At 38.8% G+C, this 15,905-nt stretch overlaps 1 protein-coding gene across 8 annotated transcripts in view; it reads left to right on the forward strand.

Moving 5' to 3' along the window:
- SETD2 (SET domain containing 2, histone lysine methyltransferase) overlaps positions 1-15,905 on the forward strand; it is a 125,507-nt gene that overhangs the window by 278 nt on the left and 109,324 nt on the right. The gene's annotated exons all lie outside the window — the stretch shown is intronic.

The raw sequence follows: 15,905 nt of genomic DNA on the forward strand, positions 1-15,905 counted from the left end.
GGGTGGCGCGTCCTGACGGGCGGCGGCGCGGGCCGGCGCGAGGAGTAACGGGCCCGCGGTGGACTCGCGCCGGCGGCGTGAGGAGCAGGCCCGCGCCGCCGCCGCCGCCGCCGCTTCGCCGGGGCCGCGGCCGGTCGGCGGTTGGGCCCGGCGTTGGCGCGGCCGCTCGCGTCGCAGCGGCGGTTGGGCCGGGCCGGTGGGGGAGGGGCGGCCACGGCCTCCGCCGCCGCCGCCGCCGCCGCCGCGTTCGCACCGACCCGGCCCGCCCGAGGCTCGGCCAGCTCCTCCGGCTCCCCGCGGCCCGCGGAGTCCGCGTCGCAGGCGAAGGGGCCGAAGCGGAGGAGCTGCTGGTGTCGGAGTTAGCGAGACGGCACCGGCGAGGGTAGGCCGCGAATCCCCGGGCTCGGGTGGAAGCCCGGCCCGTCGCCCGGCCTGTCGCCCGGCTTCCCGGCGACGGCGGCTCGGACCGGAAGGGCCTAGCGTGCCTACCTCAGCCCGGGGCCGCGTTGGGTCCGCGCTGCACTCTCGGGTTTGATTTTTTTTTTTTTTTTCTTTTTTCTTTTCTCCTGGAACTCGATCCTGGCCTCGTAGTGCTTCCGGCTTCAGATTCTGCACCTTTGGCACTTCGGTTTTGTAATGGTGGCGAGGTTTGTGTGGCCCCGATGTTGAGGTGACACCGGGTTTCTTTTAACGCCTGAAAATGAAAGCCTTCGGAGGGGCAGACGTTCTCTTCCAGATTGTGGGATTTGCACACTTTCGGACACTACTTCCTTGGTAACAGGAACCTTTTACCCTAAATGGATGACTTTCTACTTCTCTTAAAAAGACTTACTTAAAAATCAAGGATCGTTTGAGGATTCTCTAAAGAGACAGCATTCTAGAAAAGTGAAAGAGTTTTTCCCGGTAGTATTTTTTTCAGCCTTGGACATTTTTTTTTCTTTTTTTTCTTTTTTCTTTTTCTTTCTTTTTTTTTTTTTTTTTTTTTTTAAGATTTCTGTGGAGGGACCTGTATCTGCTACTGTATCTGCTACCTCCGAGAGCTTCCACTCCAGAGCCTGGATTCACTTCTTTCCCTATGCCTCACAAGACTATTGTTTTAAAAAGCTATTCTGAAACTCCATTTGCTGGTGTTGGTTGAAGTCTAGACCTCCGAATACACGACTCAATTCAAACTTAACGGTTGGTAGGGATTTCAGATGAAACTGTCACTTTTTATGAGCAGAATGATTCCAAGGATTTGCTCTTTTGATACATTTTACCTTAGCTCTGCTATTGCTTTTTTTTTTTTTTTTTTTAAGCCCTTTGGCAAAGCTTTTCAACTTGGTCCAGAAATATCTGGATCTTTTTTGATAGTTATTAGATTCAGTTGCAAGACAGAAGGATTCCATTGGGGGTATTGATGGTTGTTTCCGCACACAAAGAGAAATAGTTATTCTACCCTTGTAGACAAAACCTGACTCTTATTTTTGATGTAAGTTCTCTCAACATGGCTTTATCCTTTCATAGGTTCTTTGCTTTTAAGTTTACATTACCTTGATTAGATTGTTTTGATTTACTGCACAATCATCAGTGCAGTTAGAAAGCTCATGTTGTGTAGGGTTTTGGTGAGAGACTTGGAGAACCTCAGACAATCCTGTATCCTGATCCAATGAACACTGAACAGTTGTCCTGTACAAAATAACAAGCTAGCCCCCTGGCTGGACTAAGTGCTTGCATACGATTCTTTTTACCAGGTTGTGTGGTGAAGTCCAGAGCCTTAAGGATCACACTTCTTGGGGAAAACATAATTTTTCATATTGTGGGAAAATGGACTCAGAAGTGCATCTTTGATGGGACGGAGTGGAGAGGAATTAAGAATGCTTGTTGTTTTACACAAGGTCTTGAAGTTATTTCTACTGCTTTTCTGTCACCACTGCTTTGCATTCTAAGTGACTAAGTTCCAAAGTATGTGTGTGTGTGTTGTGTGTATATTAACCTGCATGGAGTATAGAATTATGAAATATTTTCTGATAATACTGTAAGAACTAGAAGGAATTTAGTAGGCATCCTGGACAACATCACCAGTTTTTCAATGCAGAAACTGAAGCCAAGAGAAATGAAGTGACAGGAGACACTCTGAGGTACTATGTAGATGCTAGTCATTATACTACTGGAGAAGGAAAAGCAGTACAGTGTAGGATTTAAAGAACTTGGATTTCAGAGTCAGACATCCCAAGGTTTGAACACTAGTTGAACCTTGGACAAGTGTCTTCTTCATCTCTCTAAGCCTGGGTTTTCCAAACATCTTGGAAATAGGGATTGTGATGGTAGCAACCTCATAGGGCTTTGGGGGAGGATTGAATGAGAATGGGTGAAAAGCACTTGGCACAGAATGTAGCATATATAAATGCTTCTAGCTGGAGTCATCAGGGAAAACTTAAGAGGTAGGCTTTTAAGTGAAGCTTGGAAAGATTAGGTGGGCTTGAGAGGGCGACAAGACTGGGGGAAGGAATGACCAAGTGCCCTTTTAGACTTTAGGTACTTTGGAATGGTTCTTAGACACATGAAGAAACTGAGGCACGAAACATAAATTCAGTTTGATTGAAGTAACAGTTTGAACCTGATGTTCTGTTTGTCTTGTACTCACTCTTCTAATGAGTCACAGCTGTGAGACCTGGCTTTTTTCCTGTGGCATATAGGGTTGTGTTTCAGGTGAAAATAGCTGTAATCACCTGAGTATCTGTGCATTAGGTGTCTGCTATTGGGGCCAGGTGTTGAGGACACTGCAAATTAGATCCAGTTAAAGTCTTTAAGGAACTCTTCTAATGAGAGAAGTACTTAACAGCCATAGAAGTGCTGTTCTTTGAACATATGCACGTCTATTTTGTGGCAAACATAGTTGCACTAGAGGTAAGTGGTGTACAAAATAAACAAAATTTGCCCTTCAGGGTACTCCTCCTAGTAATGGGTAGTAATGAATAATATAGAATGTTCAAAGGTACGTGCTTTGAAAAATGGAGCAAGGTAAGGGGGATCCAGAATTTCTGGGGATGGTGTGACAATTTAAAATAGACTGAGTGAACCTTTCTGAGAATGATATTTAGACTTACATGTAGATATAAAGATTTAAAGGGGAGGGAGTTAGCCATTTTAATATCTGAGGTGAAAGCTGTCCAAGAAGAGGGAATAGTTCCAAGGTGCCGAGGCAGACCTAGTGAATTCTGCCTGTTATGGCTAAAATGGAATGAACAAAAAAGAGCAATAAATAGTAACTTGGGTAGGGATGGGGTGCAGATTTCACAGTGCTTTGTAGAGTCATTATAAGGACCTTGCTCAGAGTTTTCAATAGAGGAATGACATGATACTCTTTTAGCTTCAGAAGGATCACCTTCTTTGCAGGGGAGGACAGAAAGAAGCAGGGAGACTTAAAAGGAAATTAACAATCTGGGAGAGAGTTGCTGGTGACTTGTAAAGGTGGTAACCAGGAAATGGTGAGAAATGATTGGATTCTGGATATACACTGAAGAATAAACCAATATGATTTGTTGATAGGTCAAATTGCCATGTAAGAGGAGCCAAGGAGAAGTCCAAGGTTTTTTGTCTGAGTAATTAGAAACGTGGAGTTGCCATCAACCAAGGTAGTAGGTATGACTGTGACAAGAGCAAATTTGAGAAATAGATTAGGAGTTCAGTTTTAGACATGGTTAAATTTGAGATGCTTGTTAGACATTCAGGTTAAATTGATATCTAATTCAATCCTCTGGAGTTCAGGGGAAAGGTCTGGACTAGAGATACATTTTGTGGTCATCATCTTAGTATTAGAACCACATCATTGGAAGAGATCACCAAGGGAGCCTGTGTAGAAAGAGATAAGGACTTGGGAGTGGTCCCTTTAAATTACAGTATTAAGAGGCTTTTATTATAGTGTGCAGTGTAGGGGTCTTAACATGGATGGTATCCATAAACTTAGAGGGGAAAATAACTTCTTCACTATTTTCTAATTGTAAGTTAGCATTTATTTTAATTACCAATGTAAATAGCAAACTATAGTACTACTAACAGTAATTGTGATTTTACTATTAGTACAAGTCAAATATTTTTTATAATATGCTGTGCTTGTAGATATCTCAAAATATTTTTTTTAAAGATTTTTTATTTATTTATTCATGAGAGACACAAACAGAGGCAGAGAAACAGGCAGAGGGAGAAACAGGCTCCATGCAGGGAGCCCGACATGGGACTCGATCTTGGGTCTCCAGGATCACACCCTAGGCTGTAGGCGGCGCTAAACCACTGAGCCACCGGGGCTGCCCTCAAAATATTATTTATGTGTATCATTACATCAAAATTATAGTACAGAAGAGATCTACCACCACATTGTTAAGCATATGTATTACTGTATCACACATTTGGTATTTTTGTTCTCAATATAATTGGTCTCATTTGTAATCTTTGTATTTTATGCATTTAAAAATATTAAGCTGAGAAGAAATCTACAGGCTTCATCAGAATGTCAAAAATTTTTTGTCCAAAGCACACACACACACACACACACACACACAAAAGTTAAATCCTGGGCTCTGTAGCTAGGGTTTAGAATCTCACCTCTTTTTTACTTAATAGCTTTATGAACCTGAGCAGGTTTTGTAATTACGATGTGCTTTTGTGTCATTATTTATAAAGTGGGGATCATAATAGTATTTTCTGCAAAGAGTTTTATGAGGATTTAAGAATTAGGACTGTGTTAGCTCTTTTATTATTAGTATTGGTTGGAAAGCCACAGTTAGGAGAGTACAAGGCACCATGATAGGAAAGGCAGTGAATTTGGCCAAAATAAAGTTTATTGACTGGGAAAAAATATTTGTACATATTCTAATAAAATATAAAGCAGTGATGTTAGTCGAGTTCTCATAAAATTCTCATAATTCACCTTAGTTACAGTGGGAATAGAGATGCCATATGAAGCCAACTAAGAGAAAAATACTGCTGGGAGGGTTTCCTGACTAGAAAGCATAATGGACTATCCTAGTACTTAAGAGAGAGTATACTTTTCCAGTATTCATATTTCTCTTTGCTCTTTTCTAGATTTCAGGCCGAGCATTCCTCTACTGACACATTATGTCTTTAGAAAGGTATCAAGCAACTGTTGATACGTTGTGTTTTACTAAGAAACCTTTAAACTGCTAAGACATACTTTTATATGTAAGATTATCTATTAGTCATACCTACTTAGTTTCCTCAGTGGAACTTTGGTATTCCCAAATCTTTTCTGCCACTTTTTACTATACTGACTGATTTAATCTATTCCTTTTTTAAAAAATTGAAATGTATTATAATGTACTCTTTGACAGATTTATAATTTTTCTTGACTTGATAATTGATGGTATTCTGTGAGTATTGTCAGTTTTTGCAGAGAAGCTAGAATAGTCATATGCGAGATGGTAAAGGATGACTAGCCTAGGTTACAGAATCAAAAGGTGACCAGCATCCAGCTTAATTTCTGCTCATTTTTCCAGAGTACTGTAGAGTACCTTATTTTGTAATGTACTAAGAGCTATTGTAAGGCCCTGAGAGACCATTCATATTAGAAACTGAACCATTACATCTGGAGTCACCAAACATTAGGTTTAGACTCCTTCCTTCCTTTGAGAGAGCCAGGGGTGGGGAGCCAGAGTAGGGGCAGGGGAGGCATTTTATTTTGAAAAAATAACTTGCAGAGAATTTGCAAGAATAGTATAATAGAATGTCCACAATACTATTTATCCACATTAACCACTTAATTGAAATTTTGTCACATTTGGTTTATCTTTCTATATAAAAAAAAAATACATCTTTTATTTTTGACTGAATCAAGTTGCAGACATCAACTTTACCCCTTTACGCCTAAATATTTCATAGTATTACCTAAGAGAAGGCATTCTGTTGGATAACCAACATATAATAATAAAATTCAGGCAATTTAACATTTGTAACGGTACTGTTAACTCTTAGACTGTCATATTTAAATTTTGCCAGTTGTCTCAAAAATGTCCTCTTTTTGGTCTAGGATTACACGTTGCATTTAATTGTGATGTCTCTTAGACCTCTTTAGTCCCTGAGGATAGAGCTTTAAATTCAAGTGTTGGATCATTACTTTACTATTGTCTTTGGATTTACCACAATTGTGATATTTTAAGAATAATAAGTGTCTGGTAGTATGTTTTAAATGGTTTCTTTTTTTAATTACCAAAACAATAAATGCTTATTGCAGAAGGGTAAGATAATGCAGATATTTATAGAATTAAAAGTAATCCACCCTTAACATCTTTTCCCTGCTCTACCTCTCTAAATCCCACATCCAAGAGGGTAACTACTACTAACAATTCAGTGTAGACCTTCCAGAACTTTTCCTTTTTTGTTTTTATATAAGTGGAGTCATACTACATATATCATTCTACCTTTTTTCTATAAATTGTGTTCTCTGCCTATTTGCATATATATATTATATGAGTACTCATCTTTTTTAACAGACACTATTGAGTTGCTTTATTTTCTTAAGGTGTCTGGTTGTCATGTTAAACAGTTTAAACAGACCTTAGGACATGTGCTGTGTGGAAGGTGTCTCTTTACAAATATGTTTCCACACAGGGTGAGTATATTTGGTAATTTATGATCGTGTTTTCACGATTTTGTTTGGACTTTGACTCCTGTACTTTTTTTTCCTTTTAAAAATATATGTATATGTATCTATTTCTGTTTGTCCTGTCTGGTGGATTAAGTAAGTTTTTGTTTTTTTTTTCTTTAAGATTTTAAGTAATTTCTACACCCAGCATGGGACTTGAACTTACAACCCAGAGATCAAGACTCAATCACATGCTCCATTGACTGAGCCAGTCAGGCACCCTGGATTAAGTAGTTTTTATTCCTGCCCTACTTTGATTAGTTGCTTAGTTATTTTGAAAAGAAAACTCACAGCATTTAAGTATAGTTTTTTTTTTTTAAATGCTTGGTTTGACGCTGGCCAACAAGCTGGCCAAGTGAAAATTCAATAGGTTTCTTGTTTTTCATAATAAGATCTATATTTGGAAGTTTACTTTCATGAATTCAGATGGGAAGCAGTTTACCTTATGTAACTTTTGGTTATTATATGCTAGTAAAATTGTTGTATTTGAGTCTTTTAGGTTTGGAATTCAAGTGTAATGTATTTTTTTTTTAAAGGTTTTATTTATTATTGAGAGAGATAGTGACAGAAATACCAAGAGACAACAGCAGCAGAAGGAGAGGGAAAAGCAGGCTCCCTACCGGGCACAGAGCCCAGTGCTGGACTCCATTTCAGGACCCTGGAATCATGACCTGAGCTGAAGGCAGATATCCAACCGACTAAGCCACCCAGGCACCACCCCTCAAGTAAAATGTATTTTAATTTGATAGTTTTGGGTTTTTTAAATCAAACTTGTGGTTACTTCAGTGTCTTTTCCAGCTAAGTGAATATATTGGTCATTGAGCTGGAAGTTTAAAGTTGGTCTAAATTCTTGTAGATGCTTTTTATTTTAGAGTGCTTTTTCTGTCAGATGCTAACATCTCACAAGTGAAAATATCCTTGGGATGGTGTGGGAGTTGATAGGAGTGTGATCATGTTGGCAGGCTGCTGGGAGGTCTGCATACTGGGAGCATTGCTTATGGGCTTGCAAGATCCTGGAGCAAGTGGTGGTTTCTGACAGTAGCTCTTCCTGCTGCCCACTTCCTGCCATATGCATTTAAATCTTCTCTTCGGGGAGGATTGGTTGTATAGTAATCACCAATATTTGCTTCATGATTAGCTCATGGAGTAACTTGTACTTTGAGTCTTTGATATTTGGCCTCTTAGTGAATAGTTATTAATTACATACTGTCTACTGTAGTAGGCAGATGATGTCAAGCTTAAAATTTTTATGAATTTTGTGTGAATGTAAAGTAGAGCTAACATTGTTTTTCATAAATTACATATTTGGCTGCAGGCCCCCCCCCCCTTTTTTTTTTAAAGATTTTATTTATTCATGAGAGACAGAGAGAGAGGCAGAGACACAGGCAGAGAAAGAAGCAGGCTCCATGCAGGGAGCCCGATGTGGGACTCGATCCCAGGACTCCAGGATCACGCCCTGGGCCGAAAGCAGGCGCCCAACTGCTGAGCCACCCAGGTGTCCCTGCAGACCCTTTTTATGGAAGTCTATTTATTCTGATCCTGGAGCACACACAGAGTTTCTAAACTTACTTGGTTAAAGATCTACCTCTTCCATTATTTTATCAATTTTAGATCTGTATCAACTCTAAAACACAAGCTACACGTTTTATGGTACTGCTTTTTTTTTTAAGATTTTATTTATTTGCTTATGAGAGACAGAGAGACACACAGAGGGAGAAGCGCTGCCTTATGGTACTGCTTCTGTGCTAAAAATTAACTGTAGAGAGATGTTTTATTGTACCTCAACAAAATTTGTTTTGTTAGAAATAGGTGAATATGTACTACTGAAGTTTTCACCAAGACAACCTTAGCAGGTACACTCTTTAGGTTAAATTTACCATGTCCATTAAGAAATAAAAACCAGTTGCCGGAATCATGAAAAATATAGTCTTTCTGGCATATTGATAGCGATTTGTCTAAGAAAGTAATGTTAATAACTAAATATCAACACATTGAAACAATGGTAGTTAAATATAAAATTGTTCTCCCCATTTATAATGTTGTTTATGTCATTAGAGAGACAGACTACCAAGAAATACTTGATGTCCATCTATCTTTCTTTGATTACTTTTCTTATTTATTAGATAAGATAATGATAGTGTTAGAAGATAAAAAATTGGGACAGGAGTTGGAACCTGGCTGTGATAGGACATTTTTTTTTTTTTTGTCTGTGCATATGATAGCTGTAAAATTTGTTACCTCTGCTTTTGTGAAATGTACCTGTTGCTTAAAACTTTTATTTCCATCATTACTATTTTTCCACATTATTATTTTATAAGATATATTTGCATGCATGTGTATTTTTATAATTCTACAACTTCTAAGATCCCTTAGGTGGTTACTAATATGAAGTATTGAAGAATGGCTAACCATTTCCTTGGACCCTGTCTGTCTGAGCCTTTATCCATCATCATCTTGCACCATTTAAACTTGTTTGGTTCTATCTATTGCTAGGACCTAAGGGATTTTGTTCCATGTACTAGCAAATCCAAGAAACATGATGAATATTTTATAGAGCCCTATTCTTTGAGATGGAGGAATCCCAGTCACTAGCAGTTGGGTACATAGTAGTACGTGCTTAAGAAATGTTTAAGTTGACTTGATCCTTCTTAACTGTCATTTTGATTTTTTTAATAGTGAATAGCAGCATTAATAATTATTGGCATCTATCATAAGACATTCTTAAATATTACATTAGGATAGAGAAAGAATTGAGTGATATGAATTGGGCTAATGAATGTGATTGGTGCTGAGAAAAGTTTTTATGCTTCTTCTGTTGGTCCTTCTGGAGACAAACTGATGAAAATTGGAGATCTCATGATAGTGGTCTGAGAGAGAACATGAGTGCTTCCTAAAGTAGGAAGTATTTTGTGCTAGACCAGTTTTCCCCTAGTGCTAGACCAGTTTTTAGTTGCTTTGTATTTGTGTTTTTTCCAGAATCCTCTTTAAATTATACCCGTTCACCCTTGTTAATTGTCTTTCTGTTCAGATCCTTCGATCAGTAGCTTCATTTATCTCTTTATGGATATTAAGGGCCAAAAGGAAGTAAGGCAAATACAGATGCAGTGGTAAATCAAGGGATGTTTGGAGGTATACCATAAGGCTGTGACACTGAAAAATGGTAGAAAACTTGATATTCTAAAATTGAGGCTTTTGTTCTCTAGGTAGCTGATGCTTTTTATACCTAGGAAACTTAAAAAAAACTTACATGCTAAACCTTAAACTCTATGAAGCAATTATAAAGTTATATTCAAAGTTTTTTTTTTTTCATAATCGAAACTTTTAAACCTGATGTTAAGAAAAACTAGCTGAATTGAACTTTTGACTAACCAATTAACATTTGTTGAATTCCTGCCTTGTGATAAGGATACAGAAGTAAGTACAGGGAGCTATAGCAGGGGCACTTAACCCAGACTGGTGGAGTAGAGGGGTGGGGAGTCAGGGAGGGCTGCCCGGAGGATGTATACTTAGCCTAAAAGAATGGGAGTTAGGCAGAAAGGGTGGATAGAGGATACTCAAGGGCCACACTGAAGGGTAGGGTACATAGGGAAAATTGTCCCTATGTCCATTTCCAGTTAGATTCCCCTGTATTTGCTCCAGTGTGAATTGCTGAGCAGCATAAGACGTATTTCATGGAGGAAGGCCTTATTACCTTACCTAATGACTTCTCATTCCTGTGGCTTCCCACTTTCTTTCCTCTCAATCATTACCATGGTTTACCATGGCTGTGATTTATAGGGAATGGAAGATAGTGCCTCTGATTTTATGAATAAGGGAGGAAAAGAAGACCCAGAGAAGTTCAAGCTATGCTCACTAGCTAGTTTAGTGACAGTACCACAACTTGAGCCAAGGGTCTTTTGAGTACCCAATTTGTGAAAGACTACCTTTAAAAAAAAAAAAAAAGTGGGGTGGGGGTGGGGCAGAGGAAGAGAATCTCAAGTAGGCCCCATGCCCAGCATGGAGCCGTAGGAGGAGCTCTCTTTCATGACCCTGAGATCATGACCTGAGCTGAAATCAAGAGGCAGGCACTTAACCAACTGAGCCACTCGAGTGGCCCAGGACTAACTTTTTAATGATACTAAGGAATAACATGATAGCTGCCATTTATAATCAACTGGATTCCTGTATTCTGAGTTAACTTGTTTTCCTAGGGATTTTCTGGATTAGTTTTGAGTTGCTTACCATAGTTTAATTTGGAGGATGCAGAGAAAACTCTTTTCTCTGACTTTGCATATATGTATGCTAGAGGATTAGATGGCTGAACATCATTGCAGCAAAAGCTACCCTGGATGTGTGGAGCATCCAGATCTGCTCCTTTGGCCAGATACCTTAAATAGTCTGAAATCTTCATTGGAAATGAACTTCTAGGAATTTTTAATCCCATATGAGACTCCAGCCTTGGTTTGTTGTAATTCCATATATTAAGGAAAACCAGGAGAGGTACATAGGTAGATAACTTGCCTTTTGTTAGGAGGGCTAATGTTTATTTTTGCTTTAATTCATGTCCTGCATAAAATTGCATTGCTGCTTGTGTTCCTTCTGTCTTACCGGTTCATGTTCTGTCCACATGATGAAGTAGTTCTAGTTCAAGGGTTCTAATTCTGGATTTTGGACAAATGGACAGAGCTCACAAGTAATAATGAACATAATGTGTGAGAGCATAAGATGCCAGAGACATCACTCCTCCATACTGATACTAGGGAATCAAAGTAGTTGTAGATTAATAAGAAAGGCTATGTAATCATGGTTACTTTGAAATAAACTTGTACCTAACTTGCTTGGATGTCTGTAGATATTTTTCCTATTTGAATTGTTTGGGAAATGAGATCATTATTGCTCTAACTTGTTCTAAGTTGAACATCAAGACCCTAACTTAATGATTCTCTGATTCGGAAATTTATATTACTCAATGTTAATTTATTTTTTATTTTATTTTAAGTTTTTTTTTTTTTAAGATTTATTTACTTATTTATTTATGATAGAGAGAGAGAGAGGCAGAGACACAGGAGGAGGGAGAAGCAAAGCAGGCTTCATGCCTGGAGCCCGATGTGGGATTCAATCCCAGGACTACAGGATCGTGCCCTGGGCCAAAGGCAGGCGCCAAACCGCTGAGCCACCCAGGGATCCCCTCAATGTTAATTTAAAAACCAATGCTTGAGGGTGCCTGGGTGGCTCAGTTGCTTAAGCATAAGACTCGATTTTGATTCAGGTCATGATCTCAGGGTCATCAGAATTGAGCCCTGTGTCTGGCTTGCACTGGGCATGGAACCTGCTTAAGATTCTTCCCCTACTTCTTCCTCAAGCTCCTGTCTCAGAAAACAACAACCAACAACAATGCTTAAGTCTTGGAGATGAATAGTAAAAAATAAACAAATAAAATGGGTTGGTTAACTATGGCCTACAGGCCAAATCTGACTGACCACCTGTTTTGTACCTATGAGCTAAGAGTGGTTTTTACATTTTTTAATGGTGGGGGATAAAATCAGAAGAAGACTACTTCATGACATGAAAATTATATGAAATTGAAATTTCACTACTCATAAGTGAAGTTTTATTGGAACACAAACCAAACAAAAATAAAAACTAATGCTTATTTTTATAGTATTATAGAAGTAGAAAGATGTAGAAGATTGATGAATGCTTAAATTGAGCCTAGTTCATACTTTGAAATTTCCTGGTTAGTAAATTTCCTAATTTTTTTGTCTTCATCAAAAGAAAGTTTGAAGAGTGTAACATTGTTTTGTCTCATTGAAGTTTTCAGGTTGGTTATGGTTTAAACCTAGGTTTAAACTGAACTTTTTTTGAGCCTATCAATGAATAACATACTTTGATTTTTGTAATAGGTATCGTGTAGGGTTGGGATTGGCAAACTAGCCAATGGGTCAGACCCAGCGTGCTTGGATGTTTTAGTATAGCCTGTGAATTAAGTATGATTTTATATCCTTTAAATGGTTAAAAAAATTGAAAGAATAGTATTTTGTGACATGTGAAAATGATATGACATTGAAGTTTTTGTGTCTGTAGATAGTTACTGGAGCACAGACATATTTATTGTATATGGCTGCTTTCACACAAAAACATTGGTGTTGAGTAGTTCTAACAGACTGCATGGCCTGGAAGCCTGAAATATTTATTTTGTGGCTCTTGATAGAAAAGAAATTTGCCTGTGCTTGCCCCAGGGCACTGATGAAAAATATATTGTCTAATTTCCAAGATTGCTTATGTACAGTTTTAAAATGTGTTAAATTTTCAGGAAGGCATGGCGCATCCTAGTTTCATGCTTTTTAGAGTTTCTTGGTAAGAAGCTCACTGTACCCCAGTCTGGCATTTGGTGAATCTCACAGTTACATTAGAATAATTACTTTATTTTATTAACTTTTAAGAAAGGAGCTTAAGCTTTCAGGCTGTTTTTCTCTATCAGAAGGTAAAATTAAATGTAAACAATGGGTTGAAAGGGCTCCTGGAGAATTAAGAAAATGAAAAGGGGATGCTGAAGGTAACAGCAACGGAAAGGCAGGAAGTGGCTGCCCATCCTAGGGCTGGAGGAAAAAGGGAAGAGGATGTGGTTCCCACAACCTAGGACCTTAGATTAGAGGCCCTCTGGAGCTGAGACCTCTGAGGAAGGGGTATCTGACAACTGGTGCTGGTGTCTGAGGGGTTGCAGTCAGACTGGTCTGGGATTGCGGGGTGGGGCGGGGGGAGGGGGAAACTGGAATCACCAGGGTGAAATGTATTGGTGGGTCAGTATGTGTAGGAACTGCGACCAACAGGAAGGAACAGATTCCCTCTTAGTCTTCCAGCCTTTTAGTCTTCTGGCTAGCACATGCTATTTGTGCCATAGCACATGCTATTTGTGCCAAAGGAAAAAGTAGTTTACAGGGTCCTAATCATACTGTCACAAACAAGAGAGTGTAGAAAGTGTATGCTGGGAGCTGAAGGAAAGTATCTTAATAAAGGACTGGTGGTCTAAACATACTGAAATATTTCTCTAAGCTCTAGATAGGAAATGATTCTAGTGTATTTTCAGGAATCTGGGAAGGTAAAAAAATTCAAAAGGAAGATTTTTGGATGAGCATTGTGAAGCGTCTGGAGACCTTTCTTCTTCTTCTTCTTTTTTTTTAGTTCATAATGTCTGTTTCCTATATGTTGCATTCTTTTGGAGGAATTGTTTTAAGGTGAGATCCTGGCTTTTGTTTACCTTGTATCCAACAGACCAATTAGAGTAAAAGGTTGAGAAGTGAAGAATATCTGAACTATGTTAGATAGCAGTAAAACCCCAATATATAAAAAGTGGGGACTTTATATGTTTCCATTTTGGATTTTCTACTATCCAACAGGAGAAAAATAAATCCAGTTATCCGTTATTTAGGAAATAAGGGGTTCCAAATAGGAGAAAGCAAATTTGAACTTCTAGTTCCTTTTTAAAAAAATATTTATTCATGAGAGATACACACAGAGAGACAGACAGAGACACAGGCAGAGGGAGAACCAGGCTCCATGCAGAGAGCCTGGTGTGGAACTCGATCCCAGACTCCAGGATCACACCCTGGGCCAAAGGCAGACACTCAACTACGGAGCCACCCAGGGATCCCTCTTCTAGTTCTTTTTAAACTACCTGCTAGTCTGTCATGGATTGATATATTTTAAACATACACTAAAAATTAAGTCCTAGAAAAATGAAGTGAAAAACTAGACATTCAGAATCCAATACCACTGGTTAAACAGTTACATATATTCATTGTTGGTAGTAGTTATGTGAATCTATGTATGGAATAATTTTGCCTAGAACTACATGCGCACATAAATGAATATGAATGCAGGTTGAGAAGAATGGTGAAAAGTGAATTAGGTCTAGTCTGGTTAATAGTAATGTACCAATGTGAATTTCCTGATTTTGATATTGGGACTCCCAGCTACATGAGATGTCACCAGCGGAAGGGGCTGGGTGAGGTGTACAGAGACTCTTTGTACTATTTTTACAACTTCCTGTCAATCTGTAATTATTTCAAAATAAAAAGCTTAAAAAACTATAAGCCCACTGATTACTGATCAAGGTCAAATTGCTATAAAAGTTTGCAAACTCTAGTCTCAATTTCTGTACTTGTGGATATGTAACATACTTAGCCAATTGGCGCTGGCCAAAAGACTACAGATAAGTGTTAACTCCCTTTTCCTTCTGCAGCTACTCTGTATTTTTACCATTTTCTTCAATCTCTACCTTTCATCTTCTACCTCTACTTCTGTACTCATTTGTTCAAAAAATTTTTCTTTTTAAATATTTTATTTATTCATGAGTGATACAGAGAGAGGCAGAGACATAGACAGAGGGAAGCAGGTTCCATTTAGGGAGCCGGATGCGGGACTTGATCCCGGAACCGCGGGACCACACCCTGAGCTGAACGCAGATGTTCAACTGCTGAGCCACCCAGGTGTCCCTGTTCAAAATTTTTTATTGTGCACCTTTTTAGTGCCAAGACCTGGGGATATAAAAATGAGCAAAGTCCTCACTATTTATGCTTATTTTCTAGAAGTGGAGACTTTTTAAAATTGAGGTATAATCGATACACAATATCTTACTAAGTGTTTTAGGTATTTCATAGTGATTCATATTTTTATACATTATGAGTAAAGACTGTTGCTAGTGAAAGAATCTTACAAATATGTAATTCATATTGCTTACAGTTCCCATATATTGAGTACTATGTGCCAGGCACTATATGGAGGATTTTAAATAGATATTCTCCTTTGATCCTCTCTTTGAAGTAAATATAGTACTACTATTTCAGTTTTATAGATAAACTCTCTGGCCACTATTTTTCTTAAGTGTTAAAAAGTACTGCAGTTGATATTCAAATCCAGGTTGACTGACTTTCAGGGTTTTGCTTTAACCTTTTATACTAAAATGCCTCTCTAGGGATCCCTGGGTGGCGCAGGGGTTTGGCACCTGCCTTTGGCCCAGGGCGCGATCCTGGAGACCCGGGATCGAATCCCACGTCGGGCTCCTGGTACATGGAGCCTGCTTCTCCCTCTACCTGTGTCTCTGCCTCTCTCTCTCTCTCTGTGTGACTATCATAAATAAATAAAAATTTAAAAAAAAATGCCTCTCCATCTTGTATTTTGAAAACACATAATGGGAGGAATAAAGGGATAGGGGCATGCCTTTTAATTGGTAGGCACTAGAAAGGCCCTAGAGTGGAAAACTTACGCTAAACTATGTAGGTTTCTT

This window comes from Vulpes vulpes, chromosome 9, assembly GCF_048418805.1.
Source record: "Vulpes vulpes isolate BD-2025 chromosome 9, VulVul3, whole genome shotgun sequence".
Taxonomy (NCBI): Eukaryota; Metazoa; Chordata; class Mammalia; order Carnivora; family Canidae; genus Vulpes; species Vulpes vulpes.